The 15,861-nt window shown below is 43.7% G+C and overlaps 1 protein-coding gene across 1 annotated transcript in view; it reads left to right on the top strand.

Annotated features, from left to right (window-relative positions):
* Mib1 (MIB E3 ubiquitin protein ligase 1) overlaps positions 1–14,090 on the top strand; it is a 172,756-nt gene extending 158,666 nt beyond the window's left edge. Inside the window, exons 22-25 of the transcript XR_013429657.1 lie at positions 2,435–2,557; positions 7,077–10,869; positions 11,851–12,064; positions 13,691–14,090. The gene's annotated coding sequence lies outside the window, so the exon portion shown is untranslated. The remainder of the gene's footprint in view (positions 1–2,434; positions 2,558–7,076; positions 10,870–11,850; positions 12,065–13,690) is intronic.
* The last annotated feature ends 1,771 nt before the right edge of the window (positions 14,091–15,861 follow it).

Raw genomic sequence — 15,861 nt, 5'->3', positions numbered from 1 at the left:
ACAAAGATTTCCTGATATCCTCTAATATATATTGCAGTTTCTGCTTTGGATAAAATCCATCATTTTTGCCATGGGTCACTGTCATGAGAAAGGTCAGAAGACAATTCATTGCCCAAAAGTGAGTGTTTAACTGGGACCTAAGAATAGACAACCTCTTTGGGTCATGACTATCCACTCAACTATGATAAATATTTAAAAAAAAATTTAATTCATTTGATACAAATTCCCAGGGTACAGTGTGATATTTTGACACATGTATAAAAGATACAATAATCAACTCAGGGTAATTAGTATATCCATCACCTCACACACTTAACACCTCTTTGTGTTAAAAATATCAAAAATACTTTTTTAGGTTTTTTTTTTTGTGTGTGCTAGATATTGAATCAGAGGTGCTTTACCACTGAGCCACATCCTTAGCCCTTTTTTGCTAAACTTGAGATCCTCCTCCTTCAGCCTCCTGAGTCACTGGGATTACAGGTCTACGTGTCTCTTTAGTCTTTTTGATAATTGTCATTCTTACTGGGGTGAAGTGATGGTGGTTTTGATTCACGTTTCCCTGATGGTTAGTGATATGGAGCATTTTTTGATACATTTGTTCGTTTGAATATCTTTTTTTTTTAAACTGTCTATTCAAATCATTTTCTCATTTTCTAACTGGATTATTTGGGTTTTAAAAATTTATTTATTTATTTTTTGCTTTTGAGTTGTTTGAGTTCCTTATATACTTTAGATATGAATCCCTTGTTGGAAGAATAGTTTGCAAATATATATTTTTTTTCCCAAGGGATGATAAAAGCTTTGCTTATACTTCTCCCTTGGCCTACAGTCTTCCCGGGACAGTGCACATCCCACATTCCGACCCCCAGCTGGGAAGCCTTCCCAGATCTCTCCTCTGTCTAAACTCCTACAAGTTTAAAAAAAAAAACAATTTCTGTAACAAATATTTACTCAGCACCCATTCTGGGTTATCCTGCAGTTAGGTTAAATCTTAGTGACTTGCTTACAAAGCATTTTCTACGGGTAGATCTCTGTGTAGTCAGATTATAAACAAATTGGTGACAGGGACCAGAATTTCTCACTGGCCTGTCAGAGTTCTGGGCATGTCAGCACTGAATAAATACTTGTTTGATTGATGTTGTTCTGTCTCCTCTCTGAGGACCAAACCTTTTGGCAGCTTCTTCCCAAGTAGACAGGAGACTCCCTCACTGGGTGGAGATGGTAGAGTTATCTCCTGTAGAAATTCTCATGGAGTCCCCCCCTAAACCTTGCTGATGGGCTCTTGGCCACTGTACAGCCCATATTTGAAGCAACTTTTCTTCTTTAGTGAGCTGCTTAGAAGTCTTGAATTTTAGCAAGATGATAATCCAAAGTTAGTCCCTGACCCCTTCCCACCCCAAATTCCTTGCTTCTGAAGTAGTAAAGTTCGAGGATACCCTGAGTGAGGTCAAAGTCAGCATCCCATACTACTAGCAGGCATGCTGCGTGCCCGGTTCCTCCAATGTTTACTGGTCCTGCTGCTGTGTGTCCAATGTGTGTAGCAGGCTGGACTCTGTCCAGAGCTGGACCCAATGGTGACCCTGTCCTCTCAAGCTGTGTGAGACCCTGGCCAGTCACATGACCTCCCCCAAATTTGCTTCTTCCACTAGAAACTGGGGGCATTAATAGAACCCACCATGTCAGGTGGCTGTGGGATTATGATTCTACAAGTTGATGAGTTTGGTCCCTATTTTGCAGATGCCCTTCTCTAGCTCCCTAGTTCCATAGGCTTCCCCATCCCAGCAGATTCCACAGCAGAGGCAGACATTGCTCATACCCCAAGCTTCAAAGCTGCAAAACATTCTTCTTTCTCCTTCTAACTGGGGGAGGGCATGTGTCTCAGTAGCCTGGGGTGGTGTCCTGATCCAGGAGTGAGCTTGGCATTTTTAGGAAGGCGCTCCAGGAATTCCTTTCTTGAGCATCTGGCGGTGCTGGAACCTTCAGGAAGTGACTGTTCCTCCTGGGGCTCAGGTGGATCTCTGGCAGCAACCGGTAGGCTTCAGACCCAAAGTAGCATTTTCTGATTTTTCTAAAATTAAAAAAATATATATCTTTTTTTTTACTATGCTAATTTAACTTTAAGGCTAAGCTCATGAGGCCCTGCTATTTGCCTCACTTTGGGGGAGTTTCCTCTGGAAGTTTTTGTTGGATTTTTATTCATGTCTTAAGCCTGCGAGTATCTTTTTATCTGAGGCTAGCCAGGCAACCTCTTGTCTCAGTTTGCTTTTCTGTAAAATGGGCCTATGAGTGACACCCGTCTGTCACGGGAGTTTTGAGTAAATGGTTTCCCATCTCAGTAAATGGAAACTCTGTGTCTTTCCCATGGCTAAGTCCTAAAGCTTGGTGTCCAACCTTACTTCTCTCTTTTTCTCCTTCTCTCAACCCAACTCATTAGCAAATCCTGTTGACTCTGCCTGGAAGATCTATCTGGAACCTGGTGCCTTCTCTCTGCTTCCACTACTAACCTGGACCATGCCTGGATTATGGTAATGACTCCCAGGAGTGATGCTTTTATTGGGTGAGTCAGAGTAAATCTCCTGTCTACCCTCCAAGAGAAGAACAAATCCTTGCATGACCCAACTTCACAGCGCATCCTCCCTCCTAGCATCTCTCTGTTCCCTGCTTGGCTCAACCCACAGGACTCCTTTCCCTTTCTTGAACATACCAATCAGCTTTCTACCTCAGGGTCTTTGCACTTACTATTCCTCCTCTCTAGAATGCCCTTCTCATGAATATCCATCCACAGGACTCATGCCCTCATTACTTTTAAATATCTGCTCAAATACCACCTGATCACTCCACATGAAGTAGCAAATTCCTTCCCTACCTACTAGCTCCCCTCTATCAAAGTTTCTTATTACTTTATCTTTCCCCCAATAAATTCTGTGAAGACAGGGACTTATGTCTCTCTTGTTCACTATTGTATCCCAGTGCTCAGAACAGTGTCTGGCATATCATGGAGGGCATTCATTCGATATGTGTTGAGAGACCAGAGTAAGTGCAACATGTGAACTGTGAGAGCTTTCTTTCATATATTAAAGGGAAAATAAGAAGGTGGGCTATCATGGCTAGGGATGTAGCTCAGTTGGTAGAGTGCTTGCCTAGCATGCACAAGGCCCTGGGTTCAAACCCTGGCACCTCTCTCTCTCTCTCTCTCACACACACACACACACCACAGTCATCAGCATCAGCAATGCACAATAGCTAGCTAACATTTATTGTCCACTGTGGCTAATCACTGTGTGACATTACTAACTATCCCATTGAATCCTCACACCAGAAATGTGAGAGATACTTAGAGTGATTTATTATTTTATCTCATTGCTATTAATTATTTTTAGTAAAAAAAATTATTTTCTTAGTAACTGAGGTCCCAATGAGGAAGAGGGAACATAGCTATGGGTTGGTTCAAATGTTACAAGTGACTGGTCATTTTTTAAAAAGTCTGGCATGGCAGTGTTCACCTCGGACTTGTTTCCCCAAACCCTCTTCTGTGGACTAGGTCACATGAGACGCTGTGTGAAAGGAACGGTCCCCTCAAAAATACACTGGCCTGGCATTTACATGTCCTTTCCCCTTCCTAATCTCCTGCTAACTTCGTTGCTGGGAAACAGACCAAATGGGGAGACTCTACTGGCAGCCTGAGAATTCTTGATCTGAAAGAGCCTTAGAGATCACCCCGCCTCCCCCTTCTTTTAACAGGTGGAAACAGAGCCCTCAGCAAGGCAGTCACAGATGAGATGGCTTCCTCTTCCTCCCTCCCTCCCTTCCGTCCTTCCTTCCCTGATAAGGGGTCTTGTTATGTTGTCCAGACTGGCCTCCAGCTCCTGGGCCCAATCTTCCTGCCTCAGACTCTGAGGAGAAGGGACTCAGACATACCCCACTACCCCTGGCTCAAGTCTGTATCTTGAACTTTGTACAATTACAAAGTTCTAGTTGATAATTTTAAGAGACAAATGGCCATGCTTGCTCTGTCCCCTCCTCCCCCGACTTTTCCCTACAAAGCTGACCCCAGGTATTTAACATGAATTCTTTTTTTTTCTGGGGAGGGGGTGGTGGTACCAGGGATTGAACTCAGGGGCACTCAACCACTGAGCCACATCCCCACCCTATTTTGTATTTTATTTAGATGCAGGGTCTCACTGAGTTGCTTAGTGCCTCGCTTTTGCTGAGGCTGGCTTTAAACTCACGATCCTCCTGCCTCAGCCTCCCCAGCTACTGGGATTACAGACATGCACCATCAAGCCCGGCGAACATGCATTCTTTAAAAAAATATATTTGGGATCTTATTCTCTTGAGTGAAACATGGGCATCTGTTCTATTGACAACAAAGTAATGTCATACTTGGTTCCATGAATGCTGGAGTTTCACTGCACCATATACTGACATCTCTTCCAAAAGCCTGCCACCAGAATCTACTATCACAAACCAGAAATCCCAATCTGGTGTGCAAAATATTCTCAAAAAGATTCGCAAGCATCAGGCTGGACAGCTTTGTGCACAAGAGTGGTGACGAATTTTCTTCTTCCTCGTTTGCAAATTATCCAAGAAAGCAAGAAAGGCAAAGAGGAGGGAAAAAGTCACGATTTTCTTCCTTCTTCGTGTTATTAGCCCATGAAATACGGCTTCATTTCAAAATATGTGCTGGCTATTGTTTTCACTGGAGAAGTGAAAACAATTATAAAATGTTATATCTTTCCAGAATTCTTTTGGATTGTCAGAAACAGGAAAATATCCTAATTTCCCATGAAAAGCCAGTATCAGCAGAACTCATGAGTACCAGGCAGTGCCATTCGGTTATGCATTTCCCGGGCCTCTTGCTAAAATATTATTTAAAAAAAGACATTCAGAAGGCTTCTGGTGCCAAGTAGGTGCTGCCTGGATACTTCGTGATGATGATGAACAGCCTCCTAAGTGCATGTACTGAGCTTAAGAAACACAACACCACAGCACGTAGAATCCCGTGCCAGGCCTCACACAGCTGCCAAATCACATCCGCCCCTATCTCTCTGGACGATCCTTCCCCAAAATCGAGGCCTGGCACCTTGCCCTGAACGTCAGCCAACTGGACGTTAGCAGACCAGGACAGAGAGGGAAATTCAGATATGTTCTCCTATAAATCTCCACTGAAGCCAAACCTTGATTGTCTGGCATTTGTGTGTCCAGGGGAAGAGGATGTCAGTGGATGTCAGTGGAATTCTCAGACAACCAGAGGAGAAAATCACCCCCAAATTCAGTTCTTTTGAAGATACTGATGAACGGGGTGAAGGGCTAACAACCATTGTACTTGGAGTTCTTTCTGTCTTACCAGTTTACTTTGTGGGTGAGGAGCTCACCCCTCAAATATGGCTACCCAAGTACATCTGGAAAAGAAGAAAGGGCTGAGGAGTTCCCAGACTGCAAAAAGAATCCCCATCTAATTGAAAGTTAACCATACAATGCTGACTTCTTTCTTATGACCCCGAGCTAGCTTCTGTGTAAAGGGCACAGGCCAGCTGCAGACGAAGTTTTTATCCAGAGGTTCAAGTTAACATATAAGTGCTTCAGGTTAAATAACTTCATCCTTAAGTAAAGACGTTGTATATTTAAGAATTAGATACTGTATACATCCATGTGAGTAAGTGCTCAGAACTTGGGCTGGCAGGCCACACACCAGATAGCTAACAGGAGTTACACCGAGTAGTGATGGTGGAAGAAGAGGGGAGAGGAGAAAGGGTGGTGGGGGGCTTTAAACAACATTTTTGTTTAAACACTAAATGACAGCCAGGCACAGTGGCGCATGCCTGTAATCACAGCGACTTGGGAGGCTGAGGCAGGAGGACTGCAAGTTTGAGACCAACCTTAGCAACTTCTGAGGCCCTAAGGACTTAGCAAGATCCTGTCTCAAAATAAAAAATAAACAAACATAAAAAAATTAAAAAAGAAAAGGGGGCTAGGAATGTGGCTCAGTAGTTACGTGACCCTGGGTTCAATCCTTGATGCCCAAAGTGGGACGGCGGGGCAGGGGAATGAGTATACACACACTCCTTAATTACATTCCAATAAACCCATTGTGATTTGGAAATATCATACATTAAACAATGCATGGCATACTCCCCACTTACGGGGCATCGTAGCTTAGCCACATAGTATACTGCAGAGTGTCGGTTGTTGGCCCTCCTGTTCCAGGGGCTGACTGGGAGCTGCGGTTCATCACCACTGTCCAGCATCCAGAGAGCATCAGACCACTTATCACTGGCCCAGAAAGAGATCAAAATTCAAAATTCCAAGCACAGTTTAAACTGAATGCTTTTGCTTTCACACCATGATAAAGCTAAAAGATTGTAAATGGAATCACTGTAAGTTAGGTGCTGTCAGTAAACTGATGTGAGAACCATAAAAAAATTCCTTATGAAGGTGAGGTATCTCAAGGTGAAACTTCTAGAGGGCAGGATGTCTCCTGCCTCCCTATATTCCTGGCACACCTCTACCCAGGTGCTGACCTAACCTGAAAATGCTATAGAAATTCCCTCTATAATTATATTTATCTAGCTGGGGAAATTGTATTTGCTAAGGAATAAATCTTTTGCAGGATCTTTTGTGATTTGAACTTTATGTGATTTTTTTTTTTTTCCCTCCAGAGCTGGGAGCGGAACCCAGGGCCTCACCTTTGATAGGCAAGAGCTCTGCTCCTGAGCTCTACCTACAGCCCTACATGATTCTTAAATGAGAGTGTTTTAAATTACTTCCTGTTACAGTGAACCTGAAAGGTATATAGGCTTTCCTCCTTTTGGCAAATGAAGAACTGTAACAGAAAGATGAAAGGTGTCTTTTCAAGATCTTAGGACAGCACATAACAAAGGGTAGAAACTGTTGTTATGATATTAGCATCCCAACTACATATTCCTTTCTGATCCAACTCATGGTTGTTTTAGTGTCTGACTGGATCTCTGTAAATTTTTTGTTTCCTAAATATTCTGGAATCTTAAAGTAATATCTATTCGCTAGTCAGGACTGGGAACAGATGAGAAGGGCTATGGGTTCTTCCTGTCTTCCAGGGCCTTCTGAGAAGGTTCTCCTCTGGGTTCTTCAAGGTTCATCCACCCAAGGCTTAGTTATGCTACCTACCCAAACAGCTTCGGAGATAATGTTTGGGACTGAGGTGAGTGTTCTCAGTCACTGATGGTGGCTAATAGAGGGTGGGAACACACAGGGAAATGACCCACTGTGGGAAATCCTAGAGAAAATCTGTTGATCCAGGTGCAGTGGGCCCTGACTGTAATCCCAGCAGCTTGGGAGGCTAAGGCAGGAGGATCGCAAGTTCAAGGTTAGCCTCTGCAATTTAGTAGGGCCCCAAAAAACTTAGCAAGACCCTGTCTCAAGACAAAAAAAAAATTGAAAAGGGCTAGGGATGATGTAACTCAGTGGTATAGAATCCTTGGGTTCAATCCCCAGTACCAGAGAGAGAGAGAGAGAGAGAGAGAGAGAGAGAGAGAGAGAGAGAAAGGAAATAAGGAAGAAAGGAAGGAAGAAAGGAAGGAAGGAAGGAAGGAAGGAAGGAAGGAAGGAAGGAAGGAAGGAAGGAAGGAAAGAAAACCTGTTGACTTATTTTTAGGCTTGCAAATTGATACACCTCATTTCTTGACTATGTGGACATTGCTTCTCCTTCTTACCCAGCTCAAACCTCATAAATTCAGAGAGAAGCCAACAACACTTAGAAAAGTTGGAGGATATTAAATTGTTTCCCCATCAACAAAGCAGTCTATCTTTTCTTTTTCTTACAAAATAGAATGTAGGATAATATAACTAATTCTAATATGCAGAAGAAATTATGCCAGTCAAATGGAAAAGATACATTATCATTTTTTCTCCCCGCACCCTCCATTGGAGAAGGAGAGAAAATCTCAGCAGAGAGAGGCCTTGACAGGTACAGTATAACTTATCAGGCCTTAAAGTGACTCGTGGAGGTTAGCCTTAGTTCAGATATGTCAGAGCTGTCAGAGGCCAGCCCTGAAATCTGTAAGGCATTACAGACTGAATACCCAGGGAGGATGGAGGACGGTCTCCGTGGGAATTCAACACACACGTGACCCTGGACTGTCTCCATGCTTTGGCCGACCTTTGGTAATACTTGGGAGTTTCTTTTCTGTTGTTGCAGGATTACTAAATTTTCCGGGCTTTTGTTCTTTGGCTCCTGAAATTGGCCCATCACCCTTCTGGGACAATTATTTAATATATGGGAAGAGGAGTGGACACAGAGGCCACCGTCCACCCCTGAGGCTGCTGGGGTATTTGAGCTTCGCAGGCATGTTAGCAGGGAGAGTGTGACTGTGCACAAGAGGGTGTTTTCAATCCTTTATCTTCTCAGGGCTGCTGTGAGGCTGTCGTGTGAGCAAGCTAATGGGGACTAAAGAACTTTCTGGAATGTGGCTTCTTCTTTATTCTGCTCACCACAAGGTGAGAGAGAATATGACCTCCCCACTCCAAGAGGCAAAATAAAGTACCCTAGTGGAAAGAATTGGAATTTTGGAACTTGGAGCCAAATTGACCAGCGGCCTTCTGTAATTGGCTTAGCCTCTTTGACCCTCGGTTTTCCTCTATGTAAAATGTTGACAATGATGATTGTTAACTTGTGAGGATGCTTCGAGGATCAAGTGAGATCACTTGGAGACACTGTCGCCGATAAAGTGAAATTCCCGTGTTATTAATAGAAGCTTCAGGGTGATCTCCAAATTGGAATAGACTGAGCGATAACTTAGGGTTTGTATTGCTAATGGGTTACCCTGGGGACTTCAGTCAAGGTTGAAATGATAGAAAAAAATTCAGACTGCCACAGAAGACAGCAGAAGAAGTCAGCCCCCTAACTGGAAGAGGGTCTCCCAGGGGGCAGGTGTGGGTCTCCTCTCCCGACCCCCCTTGCCTCGCGTAGGTTGTACACGCTGTGGGAGCCTGAAGAACAGTTGTCTAACAAATCAAGAAATGCTTACCTGGGTAATCCAGCTTTCTGTGTGGGATGAGGAGGGAGAAGGGGGTTTTCCTGGAATAAGGCTCAACGAAGAATTTTTATCTTAAAAAAAGAAAGTAAGTAAAAGAAAATCCTCTGGTGTGGCATGATGGGTTTGTTTCCTGCCTGGGTTAGCTTGGCTTTCTCACAGTTGTTCCATTTCTAACTAACACCCCAGTTTATGTCGTTTCTCTTAATGAGGATGCCTGCGTGGCATGAGGCTGTATTTTTTGTTTTAAATTTAAAATCTAATTATCTCTCTGTGTTTCTGTTCATTTTCTCTTTCTCAGTCTCTGTTTCTCTCTCTCTCTCTCTTTCCTTCTCTCTTATATTTGGCCTTTTATGCTTATTTCTCCAAAAGTCAAATTTAAGATTCTACAGTGCTGCTTCCAGGCTGAGGTCTGAGGACTTGGTGCTGGTTTTGTGGAGAAGACGGCACAGGTAAAAGACAGGAAGGGAAAATTGGAAAGAATTTGCTGGGATCGACTCTTGGTTTATTTTCCATGGAGTTCCACTGTGGCTTGTGTTGCGAATATCATCAGTGACATAAAGTCTCACTTCTCCCGAAAAGTGAGAAAATAGGTTAGCTTACTTGTTCAAGCCCAGGAAGATGTACCTTTTGCAGTTTCAGATAAAAATTCTCTCCTTTTTGGATGAATGTATTCTTTCAGTAACAGCTAGAGGCTACAGAGGACACGTTTCATGACTACACATGAATAAAATCACTTTGCTTTACTTTTTTCTTTTCTTTTCTTTTCTTTCTTTCTTTCTTTTCTTTCTTTTTCTTTTTTTTTTTTTTTTTTTTGGTACTAGGGATTGAATCCAGGGCATTTTAACCACTGAGCCACATCCCCAGCCCTTTTTAGTATTTTATTTAGGGACAGGGTCTTACTATTACTTAGTGTCTCTCTAAATTGCTGAGGCTGGCTTTGAACTCATGATCCTCCTGCCTCAGCCTCCCAAGTCACTGGGATTACAGGCTTGTGTGGTACCACACCCGGCTGCTTTACTTTTAAAAGCAAATGTGTTCATCACTGTGTTTGTCCCTAATTAAAAAATACACATGCTACCCCCAGTACTGACATTTTCACCTTTGTTTCATGAAAGGCCTTGCTTCTTTCTCTTTGAATCTCACTATCCTTCATGGGTGTATTGTGAATGTCTTTCCTCTTCCACGTCTATCAAACCCCCAAGAGTCAGGGGTTACAATGTTTATACTTCTGCTGTGATTTGGATCTTGCTAAGTGTTGCCATCAAGCATGGTGGCACACACTTGTAATTGTAGTGGCTCAGGAGGCTGAGGCAGGAGGATCACAAGTTCAAAGCCAGCCTCAGCAACTTAGCAAGGATCTAAGCAACTTAACGAGACTCTGTCTCTAAATAAAAAGTACAAAGGGCTGGGGATGTGGCTCTGCAGTTAAGTTTCCTGGGTTAAATCCACAGTAACCCCCAAAAAATGTTTCCCAAAGGCCCATGTGTTAAAGGAACCTTCAAGAGGCAGTCTTAAGTGGAGAGTCTTTAGGTCATTGGAGTCATGCCCTTGAAGGAGATTGTATTCTCTTCCTCCTCTTTTTTGCTCCTTTGCCATGAGGTGGGTGGTTTTTGCTCTGCTGTGCACTCTAATTTTGCTGTGCTGTCCACAATTTGCTATCTTGTCACAGGCCCAAAAGAAAAAGGGTCAATTGATCATGGACTTAAACCCCCAAAACCATGAGCCAAAGCAAACCCTGACTTTCTGTAAGTTTATTATCTCAGGTATTTTGTTACAGTAATGGAAAACTGACAGACAGTTTCCTTGTCTCTTCCCCAGTGTCCTGTATCTGTGGCCACTTCACTGAATGAATGAGGTGAGTGTGTTGGGAACTGATCTTCATCTACATGGAGACAAAACACTAATAATGCTATGATTAAGTCAGAAATGGGTGGCTCTTGTTGATTACAGTAATAGCACTTCTGCAGTAGGCACTTTACATACATTGACTCATTTAATACCAAAATCTGATGTGGTAGTTCCTTTATTATCCCCCTTTGGATTAAGAAAATTGAAGCTCAGAGGAGCTAAGTGCTGTACTCAGGTTGAAGCCAGAATTCTAATCCCAATCTGTGCATCACTGTATTTACTGCCAGCTCCTGGAAGGGACCTATAGATACCACTCCACCATAAGTGGTACTCAGTAAATATTTGCTGAAGGAAAGAATAAATAAAAATGATAATAGTCCAAGAATTGGACATGATGGATTTTTATAGGGCAAAGGGAAACCTGGAAAGAGAACCCAGGTTGAGTTGTGTGGGGTGTGGCTGCTAAGGGATTGGAATGAATGTTCCAGGTGCTTCATATGCATCGATAGGGTGACCAGTCTGGGTCAGTCCAGTTGATGTCTATTGTAAGTACAAAGAGTCCTCTTTTCATGTTCGATGTTTGAATGATAAATTGCATGGTCATACCATGTCTATAAATGGTGTGGAAAGAGGCAGGCTCTCTGAGTACAAAGGGCAGCACCAGGAAATATTTTTTAAAAATTTATTTTAATATCATTTATTGAACCTAGGGGCACTGGACCACTGAGCCACACCCCAGCCCTATTTTGTCTTTTATTTAGAGATAGGGTCTCACCAAGTTGCTTAGTGCCTCGCCATTGCTGAGGCTGGTTTTTAACTTGCAATCCTCCTGTCTCAGCCTCCTGAGCTGCTGGGATTGCAGGTGTGACCCTTGTGCCCGGCCCCCAGCCCTTTCTTATATTATATTTAGAGACAGGTCTTGCTGATTTGCGTAGGGCCTCACTAAAGTGCTGAGGCTGGCTTTGAACTTACAATCCTCCTGCTTCAGGCTCCTGAGCTGCTGGGATTACAGATGTGCTCCACCGCACCTGGCAAGAAATATTTTAGATGAATTGATCCTTCTTTGAGGTCTACATCTTTCCCTTATACTGCATGAATATTATGATGGCTCCATGCTGTGTGAAGACACAGACCTGCTCTTCAGAAAGGATCCCAGGGATCTTCTGTATTCTGGGAGCTCCCCACGAACTCTTCCAGGTTTGGTGAGTGCATGAGATTGACGAGGCAGCGGGGTTTGGGCTCTTCTGCTTCCTCTCCCTCCAAAGTACATCATGGTCATAACGTCTCAGGTGCTGGTTTGGGGTTTAGAAAATACACACGGTGTATGGACGTGTGTCAAGTGGTCACCCACAAAACCAGAATCCTTGTCTCACTACTTATTAGTTGGGACACTTTATCTGCTTTCTCTGTGTGTTCAAGATTTCCTCTTTATTTAAAAAAAAATTGCAAATAATATTAATCATAGTGCTGTGTAGTGGTAAAGTGAGAGGAAACCACCTTATAAACATAAAATTCCGCGTGAATGTTAAGAGAAACTGCTGGCATGGGGCTTGTGCCAGGTAGAGCTCAAAAGTCAGGTTATTATTCTGGAGCCTCGTTCCCTTACCAATGAACTTGCTTCCTATTTAACTCCTGGGTCAAAAGAGCTTGAATTCTTTTGCAAACTCAGCTGAAGGTCCAAGTCCCTGAGCGCACGGTGGCCAGGTGTTTTCCACACAACAGTGGAATTTCCCAGCTGAGAAACTTCCTTCCACTCCTGTTCTGCCAAAGCTCTAGGTGAGCGGCCTGCAGGAAGGCATCCCGGGGCTTTGGGTTTGCCCCCACCGGCATGTCCCATGCAGGGATGAAAGAAGAGAGGAAATTTAGTTGTCATCCATGTGTCAAAGGTTATGGTGAAAAACCTATATCTTATTGAGGTAGGAAATGACATACTGTATTCTTTGTCCTAACCTATAAGACAGCCTCTGGTAGTGACCAAGTTTTATTAAACAACCACAATAACAACAGGGAGACAGGGAGCCTTAGGGAAATATGGAAAATGCTTTTAATGGAATCATTTTGACTTGATCTATTTAAGTCAAATGTTTGCTGTGCATCCACAGAGTTTAATGGTTACTACCGTCAAGCCAAAGAAAATATCCACCATCATGCTAAGTTTCCTTTATAAAATATCTAATTTTAGATCTGAAAGACCCTCTGAATCCAAGTCTCTTTTTGTCATTTGAAGAAGCGGAGGCCTCACACGTCCTGCCTCTGAGAGTTGCCAGTTAATCAGGGAAGACTGGGACCTCGATACAGGGGCCTCAAATCCCAGCTCAGAGCCGTCCATCACAGCATGTGTAGTGGACCTGTGGTGACCTCTGTTGACCTTTTCTTGCTTGTGGCTGCTGAGAGCCCCTGGCTTGATACACTTCTGATAGGCTTCCAGTCTCCCCTGGACAGAGGCACTGGCTCCTGTGGTCTGTGGGGGACGTTGAGGGCTCAAGACTGGGGTAGCAAGTAGTCACTGGAAACTTTGGGTGCGTCAGAGCCAAAAAAGAACCCAGGGCTGGCCAAGTGGAGCCTGCCTGCCTGCCATCCTCGAAACTCAGGAGGCTGAGGCAGGAGGATCACAAGTTCAAGGCCAGTTTGGGCCACTTAGCTAGACCCTCTCTCAAAAGAAGAAAAAGAAGAAGAAGAAAGGAACAAGAACTAGAAGAAACTGACAAGCTTTTGGAAAATCTTCTGCCTCTCCTTTCTTTCTAGGTGTCTGTACCCTCACTCCTTTATGATGCTGGTAGAAAGGAAACCCTTTCCAAGGGCCCCTTCTAACTTCTCTGTGTTTGTAGATGTAAATGCTAAAGGTCACCAGCGTTTAACACACCAGCCACTACCTCAATTCCAAGAACCCAAGGTGATCCTGAGAAAAGTGCTTCCAGAGGCCTCTAGAAAACCAGGTGAGGAGCCCACACCCCACCCCCACCCACCTTCCACCAGCTGCCCAGAGCTTTGGAGTGGCTTCCAGCTCCCCGTGCCTAACGGGGCTGCACTTTGGGGTTTGGAGAGGCCTCTTTTCCCGCTGGTTGCTAAGGCCAGCGCTGTCTCCAGGCCTGTTATCTGGAGGAGGACAGTTTAAACAGGCCTTATCGCTGTGTATTCAATCAAGGTTTATGAGGACTGATAAAGATGTCACCTAGCTGCTTCGTGTGTTCATTAAAACTCTATTCCCTGGTGGGATGGAAATGCAAAGGTGTTTGTCTTGATTTTTTTAAATGCAATTTTTCAGATAAATACATGTTGTTCTTTTGTTAAGGGCGGCACTTGCAATAAGCCATCTGTAGGGTCAAGCCCATTTGTGAGGCAGAAAGGGAGAGGACAGAGCTCCCAGGTAGTAGGACACTAGGTCTTGGGTTCTGCTGGCAACACAACTGTCTTTAATATCGTAGGTTATCATAATCGTTTATTTAATAATTCAATGAACATCACTACCCTTGGCTTAGGTGCAGCAATAAGCCATTGTGTGCTTTTCATTTTGTGTCCTTTTATATTATTTCTGGTCATTATAACAGATATTTGCTTTGGTCTTTAATTTTAATAAGAGATTTCTAACTCAGTGTGGTTGGATATCATCCCCCTTTCTACGTACGTGTTTCTTCTATTAGAGAGGAACAAAGGCAAAATCACCCATATTGCCTTTATTAACCCATATGTGTGTGGGTATAATTAGAGCTTCGGGGAACATAAACAGACTCTGCTCTGAGGGCTTTTGTGTCCTGCAAGCTTCATTAATGCTTCATAATGAGAGCCAAAGGTGGCCCAGAGCTTGCCCATAGACCATCTCCGTGGCTCATTTAATGGATATTGTGTTTATTATCACTAAGGCACAACTCAGAATTCAGGGTAAGAAATGTTTGGGCTTTATAGGGTTTCCCCTGTCTCCAGTTCAAAGGTACCATTGCTTGCCACTTTATCTCCATTCCTGCTAGTGATGCTATTTGACCAGAGGAGGCAGGTTGGCTAGCAGGAGACACAGACTTTTCTTGCATCCTGAGACATTCTGAACATCTCTGATGTCTGTTGGCTATTAAGTATGAGTCTTAGGGCATCTGATTACTTGTTTGCTTAATATTATTTAATTAAATTTAATGTTTTTGTTTTTCCCCCCTCTTAACTGGTGAACACACTTCCTCTCCACCACTGGGGGTCAGATTCAGAATAGAGAATTCTTCTGCTCCTGGGGTTCCCCTGTGCTATTCTGGGAGAAACAGGGAAAGGGAACAAAACAGTGTGGGTAAGCAGACAAGGGAAGGTGGAGGTGGTGGAAGCAGGAGGTGGGTGGAGGGTTAAAGGGAAGACTGGACATGGACTGCAGGGAGTTAGGACAAGGTGACCTTGGGGTTCATATGGCAGGAAAGGAAGCCTTGATGTGGAGAGGAGTCGCATCTCTGGTTCCCAAACGATGGCCCAATGCTACAAGGTCCTTGGATGAAATTTGCTCTCTGTGTGAGGTTGCATCTCCTCAGGAACAGACACGGGAACAAGGATTTGAGTTGCAAAGAGTTTCTGTAGAAGGAGGTGAAGAAACATCAGTAAGAGAGCCGAGAAAGGATGTGGGGGAGAGAAGGAAGTTGATCAAGGATGTGTTTTTGAGCAGGCTACTGCTGTGGGCCTGTGGGCCTCCAATTGACCATGGCACTCTCAAGAGACAGCCAAGAACCAGTCTCAGAACTGTGATCCTTTGAAGGTTGAGGAAGCTGAGGTGATTGTCAAAATTGCCTATTAAATTAAATTCGTTCAATTCTAAAATGCAATACCCCCTTGTTTAACATTTCTAAAATCAAGTTGGATTTGGTGGTGCATGCACACCTGTAATTCCAGCAACTTGGGAAGCTAAGGCAGGATGATTGCAAGTTCAAAGCCAGCCTCAGCAACTTAGTGAGACCCTGTCTCAAAATAAAAAATAAAAAAAGGCTGCAGATGTGGCTCAGTGGTTAAGAACCCTGCGTTCAATCTCCAGTAC

Source organism: Ictidomys tridecemlineatus, chromosome 13 (assembly GCF_052094955.1).
Source record: "Ictidomys tridecemlineatus isolate mIctTri1 chromosome 13, mIctTri1.hap1, whole genome shotgun sequence".
In the NCBI taxonomy this organism is placed as follows: domain Eukaryota; kingdom Metazoa; phylum Chordata; class Mammalia; order Rodentia; family Sciuridae; genus Ictidomys; species Ictidomys tridecemlineatus.
The sequence above is the reverse complement of the archived record's forward strand: the minus strand, read 5'-3'. Positions and strand labels throughout refer to the sequence as shown.